A 27581-nucleotide genomic window follows, 5' to 3' on the forward strand; every position below is an offset into this window, starting at 1 on the left:
ATCATCCTCCCTCCTGGGGCAAATTCCCGTGTGTGCGTGTGTGGAGGGGGAGAAAAGCAAGAGGGAGGGGATGAGTGGGGGGGGGGGGGGGGGAGTGCTGGGGGCCGCTGCCGGCGGTCACCGCCCCGACCCGCAGGAGCGGAGCCCTCCGCGGGGCTGTGCGGAGCAGCGGCGGGATCGGAGCGGGTACTGCAGAGCCGGCAGCAGCCGGTGCAACGCCTGAGCCCGGCCGGAGAAAGGGGGGCACCGGGGCGGGGAGGAGAGGACGGAGGAGGGGGTGTGTGCGATGCCATCTGGGGGGGAGGAGAGAGGGAAAAAAAAAAAAAAAAAAAAAGAGAGAGAAATAGAAAAAAAAAAAAAAAAAGCAAGGACCCCCCCACCCCTACCACCACCTCCTCTCCCTCCTCCCTGCTCTGCCCGGTCCCTTCCACCCCCGGCACACACACACACACACACACACACACACACACCCGCGCACACACACTCCCCATTGATCAATATTTGGCTGTCTTGCTGCAACTTGCTGCAGTCTTTTAAAGGAGTAGTAGAGAGAGAGGGAGAGAGAAAGGGAAACTGACAGGAAGGGGTAAGGAGCTACACATGTCACATGTGCTTTCTAAGACGGCCAGGAGCATCTGCAGGCTGGATCTGGTGGAGGATGCTGCGGCAGGTGATACACAGAGGGCTCCAGTCGTTTTTCTACAAGCTGGGCTTATTCGTGAGCAGGCATCCGGTGTTTTTCCTCACTGTGCCCGCAGTCCTGACCATCATCTTCGGCTTCAGCCTGCTCAACCGATTCCAGCCTGACACTGACCTGGAGAGCCTGGTAGCCCCCAGCCACAGCCTGGCCAAGATCGAGAGGAGCTTAGCCAGCAGCCTTTTCTCCCTCGATCAATCCAAAAGCCAGCTGTATTCGGACTTGCACACCCCGGGGAGGTATGGCAGGGTGATTCTCCTCTCCAAACCCGGAGGCAATATTTTGCATCAGGCTGATGTGATCCTGCAGATCCACCGAGCTGTGCTGGAAATGAAGGTGAACTACAAAGGCTATAATTATACTTTTTCCCATCTGTGTGTGTTGAGAAATCAGGATAAGAAATGCGTGCTGGATGATATTATTTCAGTGCTAGAGGATCTGAGGCAGGCTGCCCTCTCCAATAAGACAACAGCCAGGGTGCAAGTGAGCTATCCCAACACTAAATTAAAGGTATGCTCTTACTGCATGCTTTTGCCAATTAAAGAGGCAGCACTTCATTTCTTGTCCTAAACAGCAAAGAGAAATATATCTATCTCTCTGTATCTAAATGTGTGTGATCTGGGATTTCCTTGGGGAGCATCTGAAACTGGTGCCTTGCTATTGTTCTGGATGAGGAGGGGTGCTGGGGGGGGGTGTGAATCTGTATGGGAATGAAGCAGGAGAAGCAGGGAGTGGAGAACAAGCTTGGGACCGGGAGACCTTGTGGTGCCTTGAGGGGTTAATGCAGGGGGGGAAAGGGACAGGAGGTTGGTGGGGACTTGGGATTTCACTGTCAGCTTTTCCAGTCTCACTGAGGTGGAGGGATAATTGCTCTTTAATACAGCCAGAAAAGTCTTTCCTGAAATGCACAGTGAGCTTCTGTATCTCCCTGCCTCTTTGAGTGCCTAAGGAGCAGCAGGAGGTTTGGGCCAGAAGGGATTTCAGGTGTTCTGCCTTCTTTTTCTTTCTCTGCATGCAAAGAAGGGGGAGGGAGGTGGAATTTTTCTCTCGGTGTGAAAATAATTAACTCTGCCACTGATGAATGGGCTGGAGTTTTGGGATGGATTCTATCAGCTAGAGGCTTCCAGCAAAGGCAAAACAAGGTAAAAGGTGAAAGAAGTTTCAGTTTTTCCAATTAATAGAATAAACAATTTAGCACAAATTATCTTGGGAATATTTCCCTGGCACATAACCACCCAACTGCCTTCCCTATCATGTGGAGCAATCCAGTTCACCAGGACTAACCTGACATGAGCCAATAAGTTTGCAGGTGGCTGCTGAAAGAAGTTTCTGAGAATTACACTAAATCTGTATTGCATTGCATCAGAGTCAGAGGTTATTTAATAGAGTGTAACAAACAAGTGTAGTTACTCATGGCCCAGGTCATAGGGAAGAGGATATGATACTTCTTGCAAACCAGAAAGGTTTCTTGGGGTTAGCTGTCCACCTTTTTTCAAAGAGATACTCTCTGAGGGAAGAGAGAGGAAGTACTCTGCAAGTACTGGCCAGATCTTGAAGTTATCCATTGCTTCTTACTGTTCATTTACCAGGGAAAAAAAAAAAAAGAATAAATAAACCAGTTCCTGCCCCAAAAACTGCACCAGTGACATAGATTATTTGGTCTTTTTGGTTCAGTAAAAGGGCCAGATGGGACAACTGGGATTTGGTCCCATTGTTTTAAATGTAATTGCTTTGTGCAGACTTGTGGCTGTTTGAGTTGAGTGTGTGGAAATAAAAAAGTGTCCTTACTGGAAAGTCCTGAGTGCAAGGAGAGCTCAGAAGAACGAGTTATTCTGAATCAGATGTCCCTGAAAAAAAAAACAACAAACCCTGTCTTTTAGTTTACTAAGAGTTTGCTGTTGCTACTGCAGAATTAAAGTGTTTTCTTTCCATTTTTATTATTTTCAAAGTCAAGATTAATCTACTTCAGTGGAGAACACTGATAATTTAGACTAACATAATTATACACCATCTTTAGGCAGAAATACTCAATACAGATTAATTTTCTTGTGTAGAGAAACTTTGAGCTTGATAAAAGTAGGATGGAGTCACATGCAGTGTGTGGTTTTTCACTAGGAGAGTGCCTACAGCTCCACATAAAAAAAAAAAAAAAAACAAACCAAAGGAAATAATAATCTGGTCTGGATTAAAGATTTATTGGAATAAGTGATTTCTAGATAATTCAAAGAGAGAAAGGTTTTCCCAAATCATAGATGTTTGAGAACTGCCAAATACCAGCCCGGGACCTCCAATCCCCCAAGCAGTTGTTTTGTACCAGCTTCTGGATAAGGGAATAAATGTCCTAAGTACCTACATTTAAAGTTGGATAGAGCAGGCACCTTTCTACCCACTTCTCAGTGAAGGGAAGTGAAGCCATCAAAACCTGATGAGATTTAAGAGAAAAGTGAACAATCACCACCCAATTCTGTGAACAGGGAGAGAGCTCCTGGTGGTATTGAGAAAGAGGAACACAGTTTACCTTTTTTTTCTGGTATAGTATAATATATATAATATAATTATATAATATAATATATAGTAAGGGCTCTGTTGTGGGACTGTGGTCAGCCTTGAACCTTGACTGGGCGTCAGCTATGGTGTGTCCTCAGACACCCACCACCTCTGGCCTCTTTGGCTCCAGCTGCTGGGAATAAATTACTACTGTGTATAAATTAATTCATTAGGTGAGCCCCAGCCTGGCATCTCTGTTGTCTCATTTACGAAGCTACAGGGTTAGGAAGCTGTGGGCAAACATGTCTTGCTCTCCCTCATGCCATGGCACAAATACTGATTTAGTTTAGGTTCCTGGGCTGCTTCCTGACCTCACTCTCCCTGCATCTCTGAGCAAAGACTGCAGAAACCCAGGCATCTGTTGCTTGTTTAGGGGTGTCTAGATATGTTTAACCAGAAATACCCCAGATGCTGCACTCTCTGGGTTCTATAATTTTATGGATGTCCAGCAAAGGGAACAATCCCTCTGTGGCTGTAGCTATGAGGATTTTTATTTCTTTTTACTTGAGTCATGACAGGAAGGAGTGGTTGTGGCTTGGACCTCATGGGAATGCAAACAAAGGAGTCAAATCTGGCTTCACTTATTCACTGTGGACCAGGGTCCATCATACTCACCAGTCCATGTCCTTGGGAGTTTTCACAGATAAACTTTCCTGCAGTAGAATGACCCACCAGGGTCTTCTAGGTTCCCTCACTTTCTCAAAAGGTACTTCCCTGGTTAATACTGGTAGATTTTGCTCTCTTTTGTTCTTTTAATAATGGAGTCAGACTGAATAGAATTCTTAGAACAATACAGTGGGTTTACAAACCATGAAGGTGTGCCTGATGCATTTAGTCTGCAGCTGACATGAGTCAAGTGTCACCCTGTCCCTGGTTTGGGACTCATGGTGACAAAACCGAGCTGTTCCAGCTCCTGCTCTCCTGCTCCATCTGGGAGCTGCAAAAACATCTTGTAGTTTTTATTCAAGTCCCGTGAGCAGCCCTCACTCTGTCCCTCTTCTTTTCTCCTGCTGGAGCATAAGCTGGCTCAATTCTCTCAGGTGAGGCTGGCTGAAGAGCTGATGTGGGGGAATTTTTGTCCTGTCTTTCAAGGAGCCCTATGAGCAAGTTTCAGCAAACAGCTCTGATTGTGAGACAGCTGCTACTGGGCTGCAAAATCTAATGAAACCACTTGGCTTCTCCCAAGAAAATCTGGCTGTGAAGGGTAATGATTATTTAATGTTACTTGCTGTAGTGTTGGAGAGGATTCTAACCTTGAACACATCTGCCTTCAGTGTCCCTCTCTAAGTCTCCACCCGCCAGAGAAGGAGCAGAGGGAAGGCACTTACATCCCAAGTGCAGACTGCAGAGTGGTTTCAAATGCCTGGCATAGGTTTAAAATCCATTGTGGCAACACAGGAGTCATTTTGGGCTAGTTGACTCTTCTGAAAGGCCAGGTGAATGAAGCAGTATGAAAATGCCCCTTCCCCAGGCTTTGGGGACACTCTTTATCCCATTCATAGTTATTGCTACACCACGCTGCAGTCTGCAGCCCAGCCAGAGGAATGACTTGCCCAAGGTCATGCAGACAGACTGTGGCAGAGCAGGAAAATAAAGCTGGATGTATGAAGTCTTGATGAAGTCTTTTGAGATACATCCTGAAGCAAGATTGTCTGTGCTTTCCCCAGTCCAGGGGAAAAAATGTTCCTATGCTTGGTATCGGATTGTGTCCTAATGGCACAGGCTGGGGCAAGTCCACGCTGAACACTGAGTCTCAGAAAATAACCTGTTAAATAAAATTTTACCAAATCCCAGCTATTTCTTTTTTTTTTTTTTTTTTTTTTTTTTTTGTCAATTAGCATGTCCAGGACATTCTAGTTAGCATGGGAAAAGGTCAGTTCCTGGTTGGTATATGTACTTCATTCCAGCCATAACAGTGTGTGTCTGCTTGGATAAGTTGTGCCCTTGCCACCAGGGTGAGAGTAGGGGCTAAGACATTTTATTTATTGGTATAGACAGAATTATTTATTACATGGGGATTACTTCTTGTATTCTGTCAGCTATGGAGAAGGAGATTGGCTTATGGTCCTGAATTGCCAATAACACCAGCAAATTTACTGTCTTTATCAGGAAAAAAAAAAAGCAGTAAAAAAAAAAAAAAAAAAAAAAAAAAGCATTTTTTTCAGGTATTTCACCTTTACTGGTTTGGGTTTGGGTTTGTTTTTTTTTTCCGTTTGTCTGAGAAAACATAATAACTTTGAACTTATCTCTCCAGGATCAGAATGAATGTAACAACTTCTGGCTAAAAGGAGCTTTTGTAAGCAGATTGGTTTTTGTAATGCTGCCTTCAGTTAATTAAGTATCAGTCATTTATGAACAGTAGCATAAACAGCAGCCAGTGAAACAGACATCTCTATTACCACATTTGTGATAAGCACATCAGCTGGATATTGAATCCTTTGTTGCTGAGGCAGAAAAGTTACTTGAATTCACTTAGCATCTTGAAACCTAAAATTGCAGACTTGCTGCTGGCCAGATTCTCTGTCTTTCTCACACCAATATTTGTACTTCTAAATTTTCTCTGTTTGCATCTGTGGACTCTTTCCCAGTGCCCTAAGATTAACCCTTCATTACATGACCCTGAGGCACCAACCACAGACAGAGAGGATGTAAAACCAGAGCCCACCTACAGCAGAGAAGGCATCTGCGTATCAATAATATCCACGAATATTTTATTCCTTCAGTAAAATTGGTTCAAGTATAAAATTGTTGTGACTCCAAGGACCAGATGCTTCCTCAGAAGCTCTGTACCCATTTGTGACACCACCTGCCCCAATCCTCTGGCTCAGGATCCTATGAAGTGCTCTGGGGCTGGCAAAAGTTCCTAAATCAAAGGAAAATAATAAAATATGAGCAGGGAGAGGATCAGAAGAGTCGGGCTGGAGGCTGCAGATAGTTTTCAGTCTCTCAGATCAAGACAGGATTGGTCAGGCTGAGGTCAGGATAGCTGCTGAGGAGCATGAAAGCAAGCTGATAATGTCTGAAGGCAAACAGTTTCTTCTGGGTCACAAGCTGGGAAAACATATTTAGAAAAGAAAAAAACCCAAACCAAAATAAAATCAACACAAACCACAACACTTATTCTTCCAGGTGTGTTCTCATAGTGTCAGGAAGGACTGGGAAGGGGTCCTCATCCATCTTGGCCCGGGGGGGCTGTCAGAGGGGGTGTTTGCAGCAGGTTTGCTGTGCACTTTCTGGGGGGTGTCCCTGCAGCTACCAGTTCTTGAGGGCATGTTCAGACAGCAAGAGATGAAGCAGTTCCTTGCATTTTTTAGGAAAATTCTCCTCTTCTTCTGCTTACTACATTAAGAACAGTTTTTTTCTCAGCTCTGCTAGAGCAGGTGTTAAACCTTCTGTCTAAAAGGGTCCAGGCTTGGAGCCCTGACTGCACCAGGGACATGACAAGAGATTGACCCCTGACAGGACAGAATGTCCCAACATAAACAGCAGAAAGAGAGAAGAAACCTGTCAAGGAAAAGGTGGGATTTGGGGTATTCTTTTTGCATCATTCCTCAGTTATGAAGTTAACTTTCTTAACCAACATCTGGGGTAAATTCTACCTTCACTCCATCAGGGCTGTAGACAGGAGGTTTGTTGAGTGTGGGGCTCATTCTTTTCCATCAGGCAGCTGAGAGGTGTGACCATGTCAGAGGCTGCATTCTTTGCAGAATGACCTCTTGGGTGACCTTGGTCAGCTGCTTCATGCCTTTCCCTCCCAGCTATTCCACTCTTCAGTTTTGTCAGCACTTGCTGGGAGACATGGCCTTTTATGCAGTGCCAGGCCTTCTGGAGACCCTGCCGTGCTGTGAATAATAATAAAGAAGCAATTGGAAGGTTGTTTGGGTAGACAGAAAAGGAAGATGCAACTGCAAATCCCTTCAGTCAGTAACGACTGCTCCTCACTGTGGACCTGAGGTGGATGGCAACCACTTGCTAAAGGCAGAAAGTCCAGTAGCGCTTTGTCCTCTTCCTACAGTAGCTACTTCTCTGTGGACAGAAAAAAAAAATTATATTTTGTTTACTAAATATTTAGTTAAATATTGGCCATGTTTCTGTGCTGACAAAACATCTCATCTCAGCCATCCCCGCACCTTTCCAAAATGTCTTTCAAGAGTCTTATACTGGCTGCTGTTGGAGGGCTCTGAACTTCTCCTTCTGAATTAAAAATGGATGGGTATTCTTGTTATCTGTAACAAGATTTAAAACAAAATCTGATGTCTCTCTGCTGGCAAGGTGAGAGAATACAACCGATGAGCCCTAGTAAAGATGTGCCATCTTCCCAGACAAAGATGCTGTAGCAGAGGGCAGATTCTTAAAACAGCACTAACTGATTAAAAATATGTGCTTTGGTAGAAGTGGAAGGAACTTTGTAAGGATAAAATAAGTTCTTAAATTATTTAATTCCCTTGTGGAAGTAGGTATGTTTATTACATGCTTATCTTCTTGGTTAGTAAACAATGATGTAGGCGAGGTTGATCCAGATATTTTGAAAATGCTGAATTAAGAACAAAACCTGTGTTAAACCTAAGAGCCCTATGCAGATCTCTACACAGTTATTACTACAAACATTCTGGTGAAAAAACCCCTGATGACTGATTTTCCAAGAGGAAAATGAGTAGAGTTATTAAAATAATTATCTTGCATTTCTACAGAATGCCTTTAATTTATGCAGATGCCACAGATACATTGCACACTCCTGGTGCAAACAGTGAGGCACTGTGCCTGGATGGGACCGGAGCTGAAAAGCAGCTTTAAATACAGATGGAACAAAGTGTTCAACAGTGCAGGTAAAGTGGTCCTGCCTGTGATGGAAAGAGAAGGGAAGAAAAGGGGAGGCAGAAAGGGCAAGGCACAGAGTCTTTTATACCTCCGTGGCTCACTATACTGGTCCTGTCCTCTGTTTTCCTACTCACCAACGTGCAAGATACTCATATGGAGAACAGATAGCAAAGGGAGCTGTTGGTAGCAGAGCTGTGAAGGATCCTACAAAGGGAGAGAGCAGTGACAGAGCTCCTGAGCATCACAGGGATATTCACATGTCATTGCCCTGGGTGCACTGGGTGTGAATTAGCTTCACTTCCACACAGGTTACACCATTTGGGAGCAGGGGCTCTGGGTGAAGTGCTTGGAGATGTTTGAGGCCATCAGGCAGGGTGATCTCGGTGCAGCAGCAGGATTTCCAGCTAAAAAGAATTACTGTGGAACCACCTCAAGGGAGAATAGGGAATAATTTGGGGGTAGGCGACTCTGGTATGGCAATAAGGTTTTTCTGCAGCTTGTTTTTTTCTCCTTAACCCAGTTCACACTTTGGGGGGTGATTCCTGCATGATGCCCTTTTTGCATGCGCAGAAACAGCTTTGTGAGGTGTCAGAAAAGCCATGAGCTGGCCAGATCAGCTTTATTCCCTTGTTCCGCATTCTGGCACCAAACACACCCCTCTTCAGTCCACTCTTGGTAACAAACTGGTATCACAGGCATGGAGCTACTGGGGGGATTACAGGTTGTGAGACAAGCATATCACTCCCTGGCTAATGCTGCAGAAAGATTTTGGTACCATAATAATCTGTAGCTAAGGTGGAAAAGTCAGCACCACTGGTGTATAATGTTTCCTCAAAACGTAAGATGATAAATTTTTCAGCATCTCCCAGAATAATTCTCCTTTTAGAGCTTGACTTGGACAAGCTCTAAAGCCAACTTGTTTTCTCTAAGGGTGTACAAGAAGGCAAAGGGCAGTCTCACCTACCTGTCCCATGCCTTGGAAGGCAATGCCACTGAAGTCTTGGACCTAGGGTATGCAATTTGGGATTAAAGAGAGAGTTCCTAATGAACCAGTTCACCACAATTAATTTCCTTGTGTGGCTGGGGGGAGACCCGGGAGGTAACACTGGGAAGCCCAAGCACTTCAGTTCCATCCTCTTGCAATATATTAGGAACATAAACATCACCTATAGGACCCACTCTGCGGGCACCTAAAACTTATCCCCGAGTTAGGTACCTAAGTGAGACAGGAAAGTTGCTGGTGTGTAGGACAGGGTCTGGCTTTTCTTACACCTTGTGTAACTGTTTTCCCCAGTGTTACACAAGTGCTGTCAGTCTGGCAGGGAGGTGTTATTCCTACCACATCCATGGTGTATTTTTTGCACCTGTGTCAGCAGCGTCGTACGGGGTGCTACAATTCGGAAGTGGCCATGGAGTGTTGTGCTGCTTCTGTCAGCTGTGCTAAACCATGTACTACCTGAGCTGGGCCCATAAAATTTCAAATTTTTCTATCAGAAATCATAGTATTCTTGAAATCAAAAGCATCTGTGAAACGATGTCTACCTTGCCCTTTTCTCTTGGAGGAAGAAAAGAGAAGTGTGTGTTTCTGTAGTTTCATTTTGAAGCGTCTGCCACAAAACGTTTCTGTTTTGGTGTTGAAATGGTTCTTTCCAAGTATTCTTTCAAAATTCCTTCAAAATATTTTGCTCACACATTATAATGTAGATTAGAAAATAAAGGTGAAAAGAAAAAAGTTACTTTGAAAGAAAGCATTTTCCCACGTAGAAACTTTGGGGCAGGAGAGGTCACGGATAAATGAAGTCACAGCATCAGCTCTGCCTGGCAGGGTCCCTGTGTGCTGGGGACACAGCCTGATCCTCATGGACACAAATTTATTTATTCCCCAGGAGGGTGCTCTGGCTCTTTTAATGCCATTTTTCACTCGCAATGGGCCAAGTGATCCTCAGTTCCAGCTTCCAGAGCAGGTTCACTTTGTAAAACAATTTGCAGTTCGTTAAGAGGAAAGATGCTGTGAGCTGCAGTTTGTTATGCAACACAATCTCCTGTTTGACAGGGCCTGTGACTTAAATATATATCACAGCTTTCTGAACCGTTTTATGGGATAGTTTCTTAGAGCAGATTTGGATTCTTTAAATAAATACAGCAACAAATTCAGTACTGAGCAGGCAATGACATGGAAATACCCATGTGCATTTTTTGGTCCTGAAAATCCATGCTTCAGTTTGCTCATGTTCTTCTTGGCTCCTGTCCTATGGAGTGATTTTTTATTCACAAATAAATATAAAAACATCTTCTTATAGAGACTGCATTTTGGATCCAGATGACAAACACACTTCTGTTCAGGAGTGGCTGGAATGTGTGGTAATAAATGCTCTACCAGTGGTTATTTCTTTGTTAACTAACCATAGTGTCCATAGCTTATTTTCTGTTTGGACAGAAAAAACACTCCTCACACAATTTACAACACAAATTTACCTTTGTAAACTGCTTAGAAAGTTGGGACACCAGCAAAGAAACCTCAATCTTTCCAAATATTCACAAATGTCTCTCCAGTCCTTTCTTTCCCCAGGCTTCAAGATTAGCACAAGAATTAGGCATTAGTTATACAGTAAAAAATAAATTCCACAAGCATGACAAGCATAAGAGCTCCCTTGCTCTCATAAAACACTTCATGATGTTTCATTTTGGAGAAAAAATTAATTTTAAAGAAAAGGGCCTTTTTTCTCCTAAAAGAATAATGCTTATAATGCTTCTAACCCTATAAGTTTTATATCTTCTTGCCTCTAGTATAAGATTTTGGAGGTGGGAAAGAGAGGACATCCTTGAATGGAAAAAGAAATTATATAAATGACAAATACTGTAATTGCATATGCTCAGTGGCATTTTAATCAGAATATTCACCTCAAAAGGAAGATTAAAGCAGGTCATTTGTCACTACTTAATAGATCTGAACAATGCTCCTTTAGGAATGATTTTGATACTTTTTTTTAAAACTTTTTTTTTTTTTTTTAATGGAAATCCCAATTACTCTTTGAAGTACCAAAAATTACAAGGAAAAATAAAGGAATATGACATTTTTTTCACTTCCTTTAGAGTAGCTACATAAAAGGTAACCAGAATAGGAGAATTTTGGGGTGTTAGATGGTGATTTTTGGTGCAGGACCATGTATTCAAGAATTCATATTCTGCTGTAACTCAGATCTTCCTCTTCCTTACACTGATTTTCCCATCATATCAGAGTGCTGGAGTGCAGCTGAAGAAATTCAGGCAAAGCACTGTTAGGGTGTTATGAGCAATCTCGTGCCTCTTCCATGTAAAACCAAGAGGTCAAAGACATAAAAGGTTTATAAGGTCAGTCGAGCACATTCCCTGGGTTGTGCAGGATTATGAGGAAATCTTAATAAAAATATTAATTCAGATTGGCTTGGATGAGAAACCAGTCATGTGGGTTGGAAACTGGCTGGAAGATTTTAAACGAAGAACCATGAAAAATGATAATGTAGCAAGTTTATAGAAGGCATCTTGCAGGGTATCTGGAGAATTTGTGTTGGGTCTGGTCTCAGCTAACATCTCAATTATCGGGAAGTGGAATTGAATTGCATAGGAATGAAATTCACAGACAGCATTAAACAAGAAGGAGATGTCAGCAGCAGCTGAGTCAGAGAATTTACACTGGCACATCCAGAGCAATTAGAAACCTGAACAGAAAATAAAATCATTTTCTGACGAGTTTTGATTGCATTCTGGTCCCCAAAGGGCAATCTAGGGTCCTCCCTTGGAACAAATTCCTGTGAGCTGAGTTTTTGCAAATGTCAAACTGAAGATTTGCTTAAATGATAAGCCCAAGGTCAAAGACAAAGTTGATGTTAAAGCTGGGATTTTGCAGCAGAGTTTTACTTCTGACTCTGGCACTGCTTTGCAAGTATGGATATTTTACTACGTGGTATTGCCCTTCATCCTTCACCTTCTTCCAGATCAAGTACTGCAGGACCAAGACAGCTCCAGATGCTGAGTTTTAGTGGTGCTTTGGAGGCTGCAGATGTTGTGATAAGCAATCAGTGATGGTTGCCTTGCCTTGGTCCTTTTGCTTTCTCTTCTAGAATTAAATCAGTCATATTCTGGATTTTTGTACAGTGTTGGTTTTGGCTGGGCCAACCTTAAAGCTGTTTTGCCATGTTGTGCATCATCTGATTGTTCCCCAGCACTTCAAATTTGAGTAGCTTCGTAGCCCTAATGTCACAAATTGGCTCAATTTTCACCCAGTTGAATTGTGTCCTTCATTAATTATGTTCTGGTTGTGCCAGGGAAAAATTCTCCTAGCAGACAGTCTTAAAACTCAGTTGATCAGGACAGCAAAAAAAAAAAAAAAAATGTTCAGCTGGATCATTCCTACAATTTTTTTGGCCCACTTGAGAGTGATTGCAGTCTCTAGGAGGAGGCTGGTGATGGAAACATTGGGGTTAATGATTTTGCAGCTTGTGGATGCTCATACAGACAATCACAATCAGAAGACCCATCCCAGAGATGTGGGATATATTCCTTCTAATTTGACCCTTTTTATGTTTGCTATCTAATTTAAACTTGTCCCAGTGTGCAATCAGAGGACAGAAGGGAGAACCTCCAGAAGCAATAAATTTCACTTCTTCTAAATAGCCACGTTAAACAGGGATGAATTCATCCTTTAAGATGTCATGGACCAGAGAAAAAATACTCAGTTTATGCAGTTGCCTCTCAACTGGGTAAAATCAGATGGTCTGAATCCCACCATACCTCAATTCAAGAAAAAAATCCATAACATTTTCATAAGCATAGAATTATAAGATCTTTATAGCAAATACTTATGTCTGGTGAAGTGTTTTGGAATGACCTCAGGTCATCTACATTTCCACCAACATGATAAAAAAAAAACTTTACTGAATAATTTCATGGGAAAAAAATCAAAGCTTCTCCTCATTGCAGCTTTGTCTAACACAAAATCTGTGACAAAATTTTGAAAAACTGTTTTTGGAAATTATTGCTAGACAGTTGCAAAAGAACTAAAAACCCATTAATATGAATAATGAATTCGATTCCACTGAAGGAATTGGGATTAAATGCCATCCTCCTACAAAATAGATTGCCAGATATTGGCAGTTTATTGCAGCAGGGAGACTGAGATTTTGCAGAGTGCTCACAAGACAAATACTGAAGTTCTATCCTCTGGAAATGCTTTACTAGTTGACTCTTTGATTATTTATCATAATTTTTCTCTAAATATTTATTTTTTTTTAATCCTAAAGTGGCTAGATTTCACATGCTCCCACCATCAGCAGCACTTCTGTTTTAAAATTAAAAGTCCAATCCTTCCTGCTCTGTCAGAACCAAAATCTTTCCAAACAGGTTATACCCATATAAACTGGAAATTTCTGTACTTTGTACAAGAGACTTTGGAAAGAAAAAAAAATTATTTTTTAACTTTATAAAAACCCAAAACATTAAAGCAATTGTAAAATGTCTCCTTGGGAAAAAAGTTTTGGTGCCTTGCAGGAAAACACCTCAGATAAATCAAGATGTTGATGTTGTATTATTTTTATTATTAATATTATTGTTATTATTATTATTTGCAATTAATATGCTACATTTCTTCAGAAGTGCTTTTACACAATAAATATGAATCCTTCTTGGTATCTTGAACTCACTCCTAAAAATAGCACTACCTTAACATATAAGTCTAGGAACACAGATAACTTTGCTTAAAGCATTTAGTGAACGTACTTAAATTAAGACTTGGGTCACTGGAGGTTTTAGGAGGACTGAAAACCCTAAAAATTAGATTAAGTTAATGTAAGACCAAATTTGCCCTCTGGACGTGCCCTGTTTTTCTCTTCTTGAACTGGGAGCCCAGCAGTCCTGACATTTCTAACCTGGCAGCTTTGGCTCTCACTTTTCCTGTTTGGAGTCCTGTTCTGGTTGAAAAGGCAAATCCAAACTGGAAAGTCTGTTTGAAGTTAATAGCTCCTGTGTAAGGAGCACAGGAAAGGACAAATGCTTGGCCCTGAAAATCAGGCACCTTGAGGACAGAAGTATTCAGGTGTCACGTAGCTGACACCACCACCAGACCATGGGGGTTGAGCACAGGAATTAAAGAAACTGAGCCAGCTGGCCAGCAAGGGGGGAATTAGATCCTTTTCTTTTTTCTTTTCTTTTCTTTTCTTTTCTTTTCTTTTCTTTTCTTTTCTTTTCTTTTCTTTTCTTTTCTTTTCTTTTCTTTTCTTTTCTTTTCTTTTCTTTTCTTTTCTTTTCTTTTCTTTTCTTTTCTTTTCTTTTCTTTTCTTTTCTTTTCTTTTCTTTTCTTTTCTTTTCTTTTCTTTTTTTCTTTTCTTTTCTTTTCTTTTCTTTTCTTTTCTTTTCTTTTCTTTTCTTTTCTTTTCTTTTCTTTTCTTTTCTTTTCTTTTCTTTTCTTTTCTTTTCTTTTCTTTTCTTTTCTCTTTTCTTTTCTTTTCTTTTCTTTTCTTTTCTTTCCTTTTCTTTTCTTTTTTCTTTTCTTTTCTTTCTCTTCTTTTCTTTTCTTTTCTTTTCTTTTCTTTTCTTTTCTTTTCTTTTCTTTTCTTTTCTTTTCTTTTCTTTTCTTTTCTTTTCTTTTCTTTTCTTTTCTTTTCTTTTCTTTTCTTTTCTTTTCTTTTCTTTTCTTTTCTTTTCTTTTCTTTTCTTTTCTTTTCTTTTCTTTTCTTTTCTTTTCTTTTCTTTTCTTTTCTTTTCTTTTCTTTTCTTTTCTTTTCTTTTCTTTTCTTTTCTTTTCTTTTCTTTTCTTTTCTTTTCTTTTCTTTTCTTTTCTTTTCTTTTCTTTTCTTTTCTCTTTTCCTTCTCTTCTCTTCTCTTCTCTTCTCTTCTCTTCTCTTCTCTTCTCTTCTCTTCTCTTCTCTTCTCTTCTCTTCTCTTCTCTTCTCTTCTCTTCTCTTCTCTTCTCTTCTCTTCTCTTCTCTTCTCTTCTCTTCTCTTCTCTTCTCTTCTCTTCTCTTCTCTTCTCTTCTCTTCTCTCCTCTCCTCTCCCCTCCCCTCCCCTCCCCTCCCCTCCCCTCCCCTTCTCTTCTCTCCCCTCCCCTCCCCTCCCCTCCCCTCCTCTCCTCTCCTCTCCTCTCCTCTCCTCTCCTCTCCTCTCCTCTCCTCTCCTCTCCTCTCCTCTCCTCTCCTCTCCTCTCCTCTCCTCTCCTCTCCTCTCCTCTCCTCTCCTCTCCTCTCCTCTCCTCTCCTCTCCTCTCCTCTCCTCTCCTCTCCTCTTCTCTCCTCTCCTCTCCTCTCCTCTCCTCTCCTCTCCTCTCCTCTCCTCTCCTCTCCTCTCCTCTCCTCTCCTCTCCTCTCCTCTCCTCTCCTCTCCTCTCCTCTCCTCTCTTCTTTTCTCTCTCTTCTCTTTTCCCACTGAGTTTGCCTGAACCTGGGTTAGTTCTCCAGGCCATTTCAGCATGTGGCACAGGAATTGCTGCTCTCAGGCTTGGCAGGGAGGAGCTGCAGGCTCAGAAAGGGAAGGGAAGAGACCAGTTCATACTGTGAAATCCAGTCATTAAAGAAACTCCATCATCAGCTGCACACTGAGAGCCTGGGCCATGCCAGAACCTCATTGCTGACCAGTGATTTAAGCTCTGAGCTGAGACTTAGGCATCTTTTGTACCTTTTGTGGGACCTCCCAGGTCTCAACACCAGAAAGGCTCCATCAAGATGAATTTCTTCCAGCACATGGAGCTGGATCAGCTGCATCTGTCAGCAACTCTTGCAATCTCTAGATAAAGGTTTTGGGCTAAAGTGAAATTTCCATGCTGTTGTTTAACACTTGCTTATCATTGCAAATGTGCTCTGTGCCCTCTGAAACAGCATGAGACACCCTGTCCCACAGAGTAGGGGTGAAAAAAAATGACCAGCTTGCCCTTATAATGTCAGCAAACTTCCAGTGGGTGAGTGATGGGAGTGAATGAGAAATCCAAAGTATAGGTGGTGTCCTGTGCTTTACTTTTTTGACTGGAATATGAATTAAAGAAAAAACGTTAGAGAATCACACATGAAAGCACCTTCATGTCTGTGGCTTAAGAACATAACATTTTATCATGAATGACACAAATTACATGATCTTGACGAAGATTTTACAAATATAAAACGTACCTGCTGATGGTCACATGGTGGGGTGAAAACCTCTTTGAATATACTGAATTCAGAAGCACTTTGGGTGGAAGTCAGATGTCTCATATGCAGATCTACAACCCTTGCTTTGGCTATATTTTAATGCATAAATACAGGCCTGCTTAAATGTCCACTCTCCCTTTCCAGATTCTGTTTTAACATTATGAAAAATCAAAAAAAAAAAAAAAAAGGAAAAACCCTCTGAAACTAGACATACTTTTGGCTCTATCCAGTTAACAAATGGTCAAACTTATTAAAACCCAGTGTGTGCTGGAGAGATGCTTCAGGGTAAAGAAATTGTTTCACAGTGCTAAATTTGAAATTAAAAAAAAAAAAAGAGGAAAGGCTGACTAATTATATCTTAAAAATGGGTGTGTTAAATGTTAATGTCCTTACCTATGATTGCTTTGTACCTAGTTTTATCTTATTGAGCACCACGAAAGCTCCTGACAGGGCTCTGGTAAGAGTGCAGCAGCATCTTCTGTCCCAAGGCTGAGCTTGGTTAAGGCTGCAATCTGCTTAGCTGGAAGTTAACCTCAGGATCACACTAGCCCTAAAATCTTGCCACATCATGCTTGGCTCAGTCTGATTCTCAGTTATTCCTTTTGTCTGATAAAACATTATCTCAACATTTCCGTACTTTGGTCACCGAAGCAAAATGCAGAATAACTGTGAGGCTCCCAAAAGCATCTTCCAAGAATGTTATAGAAGGCACTGTGTAGGTGTTTCATACCTTGGAAATGCACAGAGACTGAAAATTGAGTTAGGCAAACCAAAGGCCTGCACTGAAAAGAACATTTCTTGTCTTCTTACCCTCTTGTGATTTTCTTCTTTTCCTTTCAACATTTTGAACATCGAGTTTTTGGGGGCTTTTTAATATGGAGAATGAGAGGGGATCTAATTCATGTGTATAAATATATGAGGGCTGGGTGTCAAGAAAGAAGGGACAATCTCTTCTCACTTGTGCCTTGTGATAGGATGAGGGGAAATGGATTCAAGATAAAGCACAGGAAGTTTCACCTCAACAGGAGGAAGAATTTCTTTACTGTAAGGGTTATAGCGACCTGAAACAGGCTCCCCAGAGAGGTCTTGGAGTCTCCTTCTCTTTCTGAGTGACCTGCCCTAGTTTTGGTTCTGCTCTGGCAGGGGGATTGGACTCAATGATCTTCAGAGGTCCCTTCCAACCCCTCACATTCTGTGATTCTGAGGCTGAGCTGTGGTGCAAGCATGGAGTTCTCTTTAATGTAAAATATTCATGCTATAGGTTCCTTGAGTTTGCCAAGTGTGAGAGATGGTAAGATTGTTCTATCCTGCATATGTTAGTGTGAATATTTATCTGCATTTATCCCAATATTGGTGTTTTGCATGTATCCCTTGAGGCACTGCTCAGTAGTGAGGGATTCATTTGTACAATTCTACTTGGCACAAACCAAATCCTATGGGATGAACACAAACAGTGCTAGGGAGACCCACTCAGCTTTTTGCAATTGGACCTGGGCATACTTCATCATTTAGGACCTGGCAGAGACCTAAATGTTGTCCCAGTTGTCACAGGTGAAGGACCACAACTGTACCATGTAATGCTGAAGCTTGGCACCTCCTTGGGAAAGTCTGTCATAGAGGATTTGAGTATATGAAAAATATGAACAGTGTCCTGCTTGGTGCTGTCAAGAAGCATGGAGGTGCTGAGGTAGAAAACCAGTTTTTGAGAAAATTCCCACACCTTAGTGCAAAGCTCCTGGTTAGGTGGATCAGCTCATCATGCTTTGGAACTGACCTGCAAACAGTGTATGTGGGGCAACCAAAAATCTCCAGTAATCAGGGCACAGTCCTGTGCATGGTGAAGGGAAATCAATGAACTGTAAACCAGGTCCCTGCTTCTTTCCAGACCAGAGGCAGAGATAGTGTCTCATGCCAACCTCTCCCTCTTCCCCCACAGCTGACCCTTTTCATGTCATAAAATCATAGAATTATTTTAATTGGAAAAGACTTTAAAGATCATCAAATCCAACAGTTAACCCAGCACTGCCAGGCTCACCACTAGTCCGTGTCTCTCAGCACAACACCTCCATGGCCTCTAAATTCTTCCAGAGGTGGTGACTCCACCACTTCCCCGGGCAACCCATTCCAGTGCCTAACAACCCTTTCAGTGAAGAATATTCAGTTTTTCCTAATATCCAATCTAAACCTTCCCTGACACAACCTGAGGTCATTTCCTCTTGTTCTATTGCTTCTTACTTGAGAAAAGAGCCTGACCCACACCTTGCTACACCTTCCTTTGAGGGAGCTGTAAAAAGCAAGCAGCTCTCCCTCATTCTCCATTCCTCCAGGCTAAACAACCCCACAACAACAACCTGACCTATTTTAGGCAGTGGAGGAGACTTTCACAGCTGGGGATGAGGTTTTAAACCCCCTGTGCTGGTAGGGTCCTTAGGGCAGCCCAGCATGGCCATCCAGCCCTTCCAAACCAGGTGCCCAGGAGCAGATCAAGAAATAATATTTCTGCTCCCATGGGCTGAAGCATGATTTTTGGGGTGGAAATATTTGAAATTTTCCATTCTTCTGGTGGGCTGGGGGATCAGTTTAGGAAAGCTAAACCCAGCCCTGAGGTAAACCCTACTCAGAACTACTGCCTGATCTGGGTTCCTGTGGGGAGGTGGGAAGGAGGGAGGCTGGAAGGGGATGGGAAGGTGGTGAGAGATGAAATAGGGATGGCAGTGCAGGGCTGTGCTCATCTGCTGCCACCAGCACGGTGGCACAGGACACAAGGGAAAAAGCTCTCCTGCTTGCAGGAGGATGTCAGAGCAACTTTGCTTCCTCTTGCCTTCTGCTCTCCTTCTGAGCAGGCAGGGTGCAGTGAAAACTGCTGCTTCATTACCCCTCACCCTGTGTTTTCTCCTTCTTTTTCACACTTCCATTCTCTTTAGGGCACCCCACTCCATTGCCCCACTTTCAGTCACAACAAACTCTGCTTCTTTAGCATCACTGACCACTTTCTAGCTACATAAATCCCCCCACAAAGCACCCTTAGCTTGTCCACAGCCACCCCTTGGACAGACACTTTTCATGGATGGGCTGGGGAAGCCACAGTGGTCTGCAGTGATTATTTTTACCTCCTGCTTTATCCTTGGGGCTTTAGGGACTGGATGCAGACTGGTTTTTGTTCAGTGACACCAGGGAGGCTCCACGGGCAGGAAGAAGCAGTGAAAAGCAGAGGGCTTAGACCAAGGTGACTGTCTGAGGGCTTTCATTCCTGGACAGTGAAGAACACAAATCAAAGAGCAACATAAAGTGGGGAGAGAGCTGTAGCTCTGTGCCTGATGGAAGCAAGAGAACAGCAACATTTTAAGACCTGACCCAGTAGATTTATTCACCTGGGCTTACCTACAACTCCAGAGGTCCTGTTGACACAAATCTCTTGTGGAAGGTAAACTGTTGTCAAAGACAGCAAGTTTTGCTGAGACACCCACTGCAGGGTTTCCTCTTCTGCCATCCCATCAGTCTCCAGACCACTGGGCACCCATAAGCCACCTGCACCCTTCATCCTTGGCTCCATCTCACAGGGCACCAATTCACCTGCTGCTGCCTGAGCTGCCAGTGCCAAAGCAGTGTCATTGCTGTGCCTGTGATCCTGCTCCTGCTGGAGCAGAGAAAAAGGATAAAAAATTCCAGATAAATCAACTGTGCCCCAAAATTACTTCCCAGTGCTTGTGGTCCTCTTTCTGCTGTTTGTAACCCCCATCTCCCACCAATACCCTTCCCCTCACTGGGGGAACAGCCAACATGGGTACCACTCAGCAGCTTCAAGGACACCACTGTGACCTTGGGTGCATGGGTGCAGCTTAAGACAACCATGGACAAAGCTGTGCTGGGAGTGACCAGGGCAGAAAATTCACCTCTCTTTTCCAGAAGAACTGGGATAGGCTCTGAGATGGACTGAATGGGCATCTGACCTTGAGAGTGAAGGAGTCAGTGGAGTGATGAAGAGCTTGAAGGTAGGGAAAAAAACACAGGAGGCTTGCAAAGGATGTGAAGATGAAATACAGCCTAGGAGGGAAGGTTTGGTGTGGACTGAGCTGGTCTGGAAGGGAGAGGGCTTATCTTGTGTTTTCATTCCTGAGGGTTGTAAAGGGAAAGCAAAGGTGGAGGATCAGCCTTTTCTGCTTTCCCTCCAATCTTTCCCTCTCTTGACAGCTGAAAACCTGATGGGGTGACACTGCAGCAGCAAGGCTGGGACAGCCACTCAGAAATACAACATGTCCCACACCAGAAGCTTCTTCACACAGAAGATGTCTGCGTTAAGAATCACATTCTGCTATTGCACTCTTATGAATTCCTCCATAATTTGATTTGCTTGGAAGGAATAGATCTGTCTTAGGAACACCTTTCTTATTGTCTGTTATTAATCCTAGAGTATATAAATCTCTCGAAATACTTTTTTCCTGCTCTTGTCTCTTTTCAAATTAGTTGATCAAAAACTAGGAACCCAAAGCAGTAAAGGAAAGGAGCATGAGCTGACTCATCAGAAAGAGGTTCCAGGTGATTCTGATTGCCTTTTGAATGTTCTGGGTACACATCTCCACATCACCCTAGTGATCCTTTATTTCTCAATAAGGGGACCCAAGGTCTGCATGTTAATTAATGTGCAGGACATACCTGTGGAGGAGCCAGTATGAGCCAGGGATGAGAAGACAAGGCAGCTAGTTTTGTGTTTGCATCTGCCACCAAGGGTGAGTTAATGTCCCTCAGTATTTCTGCCTGATAAAAGCTGGGATCTTGTTCCTATGCTGCAAGCAGGCACCTGCAGAAGGCAACTCTGTTTTTTAGCTGTACCTTAGGATGGGGCAGATCATCCTTTGCTTGGATGCACTGGCTCTTCCCAGTGACTATAAAATAAATTTGTTTTGCTGGTTGGTGAGCTGAACTTCCCCATTGCCAGATAGCTGGAAACAGCTGATTTCTTCCTTCATGCAGCAGACCCAGAGGATTATTCTTGGATAGCTTTTCACAGCCTCTGTCATACATTTCTTTTTTGCTGAGTGAACAGACCACAAGGCCATTGCTGGAGCCCTGTTCCCAGTCAGCTGAGGTGCAGTTTTATCCCAAATGTGTTGCCCTAAGGGCTCACTTGCCCTGGACTCTCTGTCCATCTCTGAGCTGTACAGAATAGCTGCACAGGGACAAGGACAGCAAGAAGTCTGGTGGGTGTGCAAGAGCACCTACACAGCTCTGAGGGCAAGAAAACTGCTGTCTTGGTATAAATCAGTGTCTGTGAGACCATGTGAAATGGGTTATTCAGGAATTGTTGGTAATTCAGAACTGTGTATTAGGGATCAATTGGTATAAGGTCTCCATGGATAACTATACTAGGGAGAGAAATCATTTCAACAGAGAAAAAAGAAAAAAACCCTCCAAAATATTACAGGAAGGAGGAACCAAACATGTTAAAGCTTAAATAGTGTCTCGAAGAAAAGGGATTTTTATTTTATGTAAGTGTTAAAACTTTAGGTAAACTAAAGCACCTGACTTCATCCTAACCTCCATGAATTTCAGTGTAATTCTTTCTGTGACCTGCCTTTGGTAGTCAAATGTCCTTGTCCTGGGAAGAAGCAACTGCATTGATCTCATTAGGATGTTTATCACACAATGCATCTTGACAAGCATTCCTGGTTGCCCTCTGTTGAACACCTTTAAGCTTTTAAGATAAAATAGAGTTTAATTAGGATTCCATGCTTTATCCTAACATTTCTAGAATGTAGCTTGCTAATTACCCAAGCCTCCAGTAGCTAAGAAGTAGCAGTTAAAGAAAAATAGAAATAGATATAAATTTTCTGGCAAAGGTTGTGCAGATTTAATCAGATGTGAGTAACATGGCAGGAGGGCACGAGAACTTCTCCTTATGAATGTGAAAGGACTTTAAACATCTCTCCATACAATAGGCTGTTGGGCAGGCAGGAGTTATGCCATCTCAGAAACACCTTAAACCCTCTTTTTGTCCCTTGACAAAGGAGTCAGTGGAGGCTGGTGCCATCCAAAGCAGGGAAGAGAAGGTGACCTGCCCAGGGCTGGTGTGGGCTGTGACTGCAGAGAACCCCAGGGATGGGAGTCAGTGCTGCAGCAGATGCACTGAAATTATTAAAAAAACCCAAAAATGTTCCAGGTCCTTTAGTAGCAAGGGGATATGTCTAGGATTCCTCTGGGATGCATGCAGGGAGGATCTATGCCTACAATAGCACCAGAAAAAAAAATACCATCTCAGTAGGGACAGCTGGATTTTTGTAACACAAAAGGTCCTGGACTCAGATGTTTGGAGCAATCAAAACATCCCCATCCCATTTCCACATCTTTTTAGAATATTGAGGGCCCAAAGACCTTTACAGATAATTTTCTACTCTGAAATATGGTAGGGATTTATTCTGCATCCATCCTATTACCTCTAGTGATTTTTGCTGCTGAGCAGACAAAGTGTTTGGATTTTCAAGCACATGTAGGTCTAGGCTGGCATAAACACAGGTGGAAAAATTCATCATCTTGAGGAAAAAGGCCAATGATACTGTTGATGTCTGTCACCTCTCAGTCCTCGGAGAGTCCTTAGTTCTCATTCTCCTCCTTTTCAAAGTCTAATCTACCACATGGCTTTGGGGTATCTAGAAGAAGAGAAAGTAGTACACACAAAAAAAAATTTAGTAGTACCCATCAAAGCAAATATTTTTGCTTGGCCCCTGTTTAAGATCAAATATATCATGCCCAGCCACTGATGCATATTTCATGCCATTTTTAAAGATGCTCTTTTCTAGAGAGAATTGGCTGCCATTAGAATGGATGAGGGCCCTTTTAGTCCTCTGGGAGAACAGACACTGAAGTTTTCCCTAGCCAAAAAAATATTTAAAAAAAGAAAGAAAAAAAGAGGAAGACACATAGACAAAGCCTTGGAATCTGAAATTCAGGCTTTAACCATGTTAGTGACCTTGCTAAATGCTGTTACCTGCCTACTACATCTTGTGTAGTATAGTCTTTGGAGATATATGGGTTTAGAATGATGTAGAACCAATAAATATTAGTAGTGCTCAATTTAGGGGTTTTCTCTTCTGTGTATAATATCAGAGAGTAACAATATTTGTATGTAAAATAAATAAGGGATCTGTGGTCTGAAATACTGAACCTTAATTGTTATAAAATTTAAAATGTCGTCACATGAGTTTATACCAGGTAGGACATATTAATTAACAAGAGAAAGATACCAGGTAGGACATATTAATTAACAAAAGAAAGTGTTGCTTGTTTTTTTTTTCTTATATTGAGGAACCAGAATGAAGGATTTAGCTCAAAATCTGCCTGGTTTTCAGTCCTCATTTATATAAGTCACTGTGGCCTCAGACCTTAGACTTAGTCCAGGAGCTTAGCTGTTCATGCCTCATTCTCTCATCAAGGCCATTGGAGGATAATAGAGAAGTTGGAGAGATGAATAACACCCCAGAAGACACCAAGAGATAGGTCCCTGACTTAGAGGTCTCTAAGAAATGCTAAAAGTCACACTGGCAGCTGGATCTTCTTTTTCCCACACTTCAGCACCCACCTCTAAAATGGGATGAAAAGAAAAATTTTTTTCCCCATCTATCTTTTGTCTTTCTTGCTAAGAAATCATAACCACGGATGTGACAGCCCTGGCTAGCATGACCAGACCTTTATTTCACTTGAAGCATTTGGAGAAATCAGCACAGGACCTGTATTAGAAAAGGGCCCCATTTTCCCAAATGCCATGGAGGCAGGTTTGTGTTTGCCTGCTTTAAAAGCAGCAAAGGCAAGCCCCTCGGGTAGATAGGAAGGAAGAGGATGGACAAAAAGACCTCAAAACTATTCAGCACCTGTGATTGCTTTGATTCCATCAGAAAACTCACTCTTTTTTTCGCTGACATATGAGCTGGGTGCCCTATTGTACACCAGTGTAACAAACAGACCTTATCATCTGTTTCATGGGAGATATGGCAGAACATGATTTATTTGTGCTTGCTCTGTTGCCTCTGTTGAAATGTTGCCATTGTTTGGGGCACCTTCTACAGGGGAAGGCAGATGGTCACCCTGAAGTTTCCCCTAACCTTGCCGTGCGTGCTGCAGAGTGAATCGATGCGATCTGAATTACAGCCCATAACCTGCCTTTGGAGCTGTGCTGCTAAAGTATCCTGCAGTGGCTGAAAAGTGTTTGAATGTCAACACTGCATACATATACATGGTGAGGAAAGATGACATTTCTCCCTCAAATTTCAAAGCTGTGCTAAAGGGGATTTTTAGCTGCGAACTCGAAGCCGATGCGAGCAGGGACTGCATTGCTCAAACCTTAGTTGCCAGCTTGGAAATTTACCTTTTTGTGAGTGTCTGTTAGGTGTGACCCGCCCTTAGAAGAAAATATAAATTATGAGTCAAAAGAGGATTCTAACACAAAATGCCAGAAGTGGGGTTTGGGTTTTTTTGTTTTTTTTGGAGGCTCCACAGCACCAGCTGCCCCTCTGTGCTCGCTGTCTCTGCATTTGCAATGAGGCTTCAGGTGATCTGAGAAGCTGGCACCAGGCTGCAGTTCACCTTTCATGTCAGCCTGTGCCAGGACACCTCGCCAGAAGCCATTATTTCACTGGGAAGTAACAACTGGGAATAGGGAAAAAATGAACTTCTGAAAAGCACTTTGTCACGTTCCCTGGGCTGTGGCAGGCAAATGCTGGAAACAGTGGGAGCTCCTGCCATGAAAGCAGGAGCAGAGGCAGAAATTTCTCAGTGGGAGGATTGCCTCCTTTACATGCCAGAGACAAGGCAAGGTGAGTATATAAAGCATTTTCAGTGCTCCCTCTCAATTCCTGATATTTATTTGCTCTCTGAGCAGACCTTGTGGAAGACATCTACGTTTCATAAAGCCTGCTTGGTACCTTGCTTCAGTGATTTTTCCTTAGGATGGGAATCATTACAGTGAGCAGGTCTGGCAATTTCAGATAAAGACCCGTGTGCAGCTAAGGTGTTTCTATAAATGGTTAATGTTGAAGGTTACAGATGTTAAATGTGTCTCCCCCAAATGTTTCTGGCCTTTTGCAGATGACTGCTTCCGTCTGTGTGTGTAGGGCAGAGTGTCTCCCAAATCCAGGCTGTCAGTCAGCTCCTTACCATGGAGCATCTAGGCAAAGAATGTTGGCTTGATAATTTAATGCTTTTATAATATACAGGAGGAAAGAAAACTGAAAACTTTTATCCCAATTTGCACGAAAAAGGCAAAATGTCAGGTTTGGGTGTGTGACATTAAATCCCTGGGTTTAGAGTTTTGATCAAAGAGATTCCTTGTGCTAGGACATTTTTATCAATATGGGGAGTGTTCTTCCTCAGTTTACAACTAGGTTTGAACTAAATCAACACAAGCTTCCCCTATCTTGAATCCACACAAGGTATCCCCCATCTCTATTCTAGAGAACTAGAATAACCGCTGGCTAAAAAGCAAGGACCTTTCTCATAAAACCTTTCTTACAAAAAAAGAAAAGGAAATAAAACTTCTAAATGGGACCAGATGTCTCAAAAAAAAAATGTAGTCTGGTCTTGTAAATAGATGGGGGATGATCCTGAATGTACCTGATACATTCTCTACTGATTGTCATGGAGCTTTTATGTCCTAGCATATACTGAAATAGGGGAGACCAGGGTATGGTTTGTATTCTTGAAATATAAAAAAATCTATCATGGCTAAACTGAGGTGTAAGGTAGCTTCTTGTCTTGCTGTTACTGACATCAATCCATGAAGCTTCAAATAAATAATTAAAAAAGAGTGATTTTATTACGTTCTTCTAGAAGCAGAGAAGCTACTAAACTGGATCTCCCTGCATTTAGATCTGTGTACCAAAGAACCAGGCCTCATTTTCTGTACATTTCCAGCTTTTTAAAAGCATTTCCAAAGTGTCAGAAAATCACAAATCTTTGAGAAACTGATCTTCATCTTAAACATTTCATACTTCAGTAATTGGACATTCGTTGTTGTCTATCACAGTTAAACTGCAGGCAAACAATCCTCTCCCATGGGGTGAGGAGCTTGGATGCTTCTTTTCAATTCCTGAACAGCTGGGAACACAGTGAGTGTCTGGGAAGTCCCTGAACTTCAGCAGAGCATTGCAAATGATTCTATAACAAGTAAGGAACAGGGATGTGTCCCAAAGGCCACTGAACTGAATGGCATGAGTGCTGTTTATTGAAGTGGCCTTTGGGTTGAGCTCTTGGCATGTCTGTGAAAAGAGTCAAACATTATCAGTGTATCACATCTTACACAGGATAACACATGCTCATATTTTTTTACTTTTCCTCCCAGGATGGAAGGAGCAGTTTTATTGGCCACCAGCTCGGAGGGGTCATGGAAGTACCAAACAGCAAGGACCAGGGAGTCAAATCAGCCAGAGCCATCCAAATCACTTACTACCTCCAAACGTATGGCTCTGTCACCCAGGACCTCATTGGGGAGAAGTGGGAGAGTGAATTCTGTAAACTGATGCACAAGATGCAGCTGGATCACCAAGATCTGCAGCTCTACTCCCTAGCATCCTTTAGCCTCTGGAAGGACTTCCACCAGACCAGTCTCTTGGCCAGGGGCAAGATTTTGGTGAGCCTGATGCTGATTCTCCTGACTGCTACCCTCTCAAGCTCCATGAAGGACTGCCTGAGGAGCAAACCTTTCCTGGGACTCTTGGGAGTACTCACTATCTGTATTTCCAGTGTCACTGCGGCAGGGATATTTTTCATTACTGATGGAAAATATAATTCTACTCTGTTGGGAATCCCTTTCTTCGCTATGGGTAATTATTTATCTTCATAATAATAGGATTAACAGAGCTTAATGACAGGATTGTAAATTACATTCTGGGTTATAAAGTGCAGATTTTACCTTGAGTGAAAGTCTAAGTCATTTTCATCTTGTTAAATTGATCTGTGCCTTGCCAAAAGAGAAAAGGGGGAAAAAATTTAAAAAAAAAAGCAATAGGAAAGAAAAAGGGAAACAAAACAAAGCAGTAGCAACAAGAAAGAGCAGATGACGTTGATGGAAACTTAGCCAATATGAGAGAGGGGCAGTTTTATTGATCTCTGTTACAAAACAAAGGAGAAATTGTTATTGAAAACTGGTCAGCTCAGCAAAGGAAATGGATTTGTGTTGTGCTGACTTTGATGGGATGCCAGCTGAAAGACTTTGTTAAAATAGGAGGGTGCTGAGGAAGGAGAGCTTTTAGCACCCTTACTGAGAAGGGCTGCTCTTCCAGCTTTGCCTGAGGGTCAGAGGGGAACAGGTGGGTGTGTGAATAAGATTGATGGACATTATCTCAGAGAGGAGATTATTGCTGTGGTGTTTGCCAGGCTGTAA

The 27581-nt window shown here is 42.5% G+C and overlaps 1 pseudogene; it reads left to right on the top strand.

The window, feature by feature from the left end:
• The first annotated feature begins 575 nt into the window (after nucleotides 1-575).
• On the top strand, nucleotides 576-27041 carry LOC139795465 (patched domain-containing protein 4 pseudogene; annotated as a pseudogene).
• The last annotated feature ends 540 nt before the right edge of the window (nucleotides 27042-27581 follow it).

This window comes from Heliangelus exortis, chromosome 3, assembly GCF_036169615.1.
Source record: "Heliangelus exortis chromosome 3, bHelExo1.hap1, whole genome shotgun sequence".
Classification (NCBI taxonomy): domain Eukaryota; kingdom Metazoa; phylum Chordata; class Aves; order Apodiformes; family Trochilidae; genus Heliangelus; species Heliangelus exortis.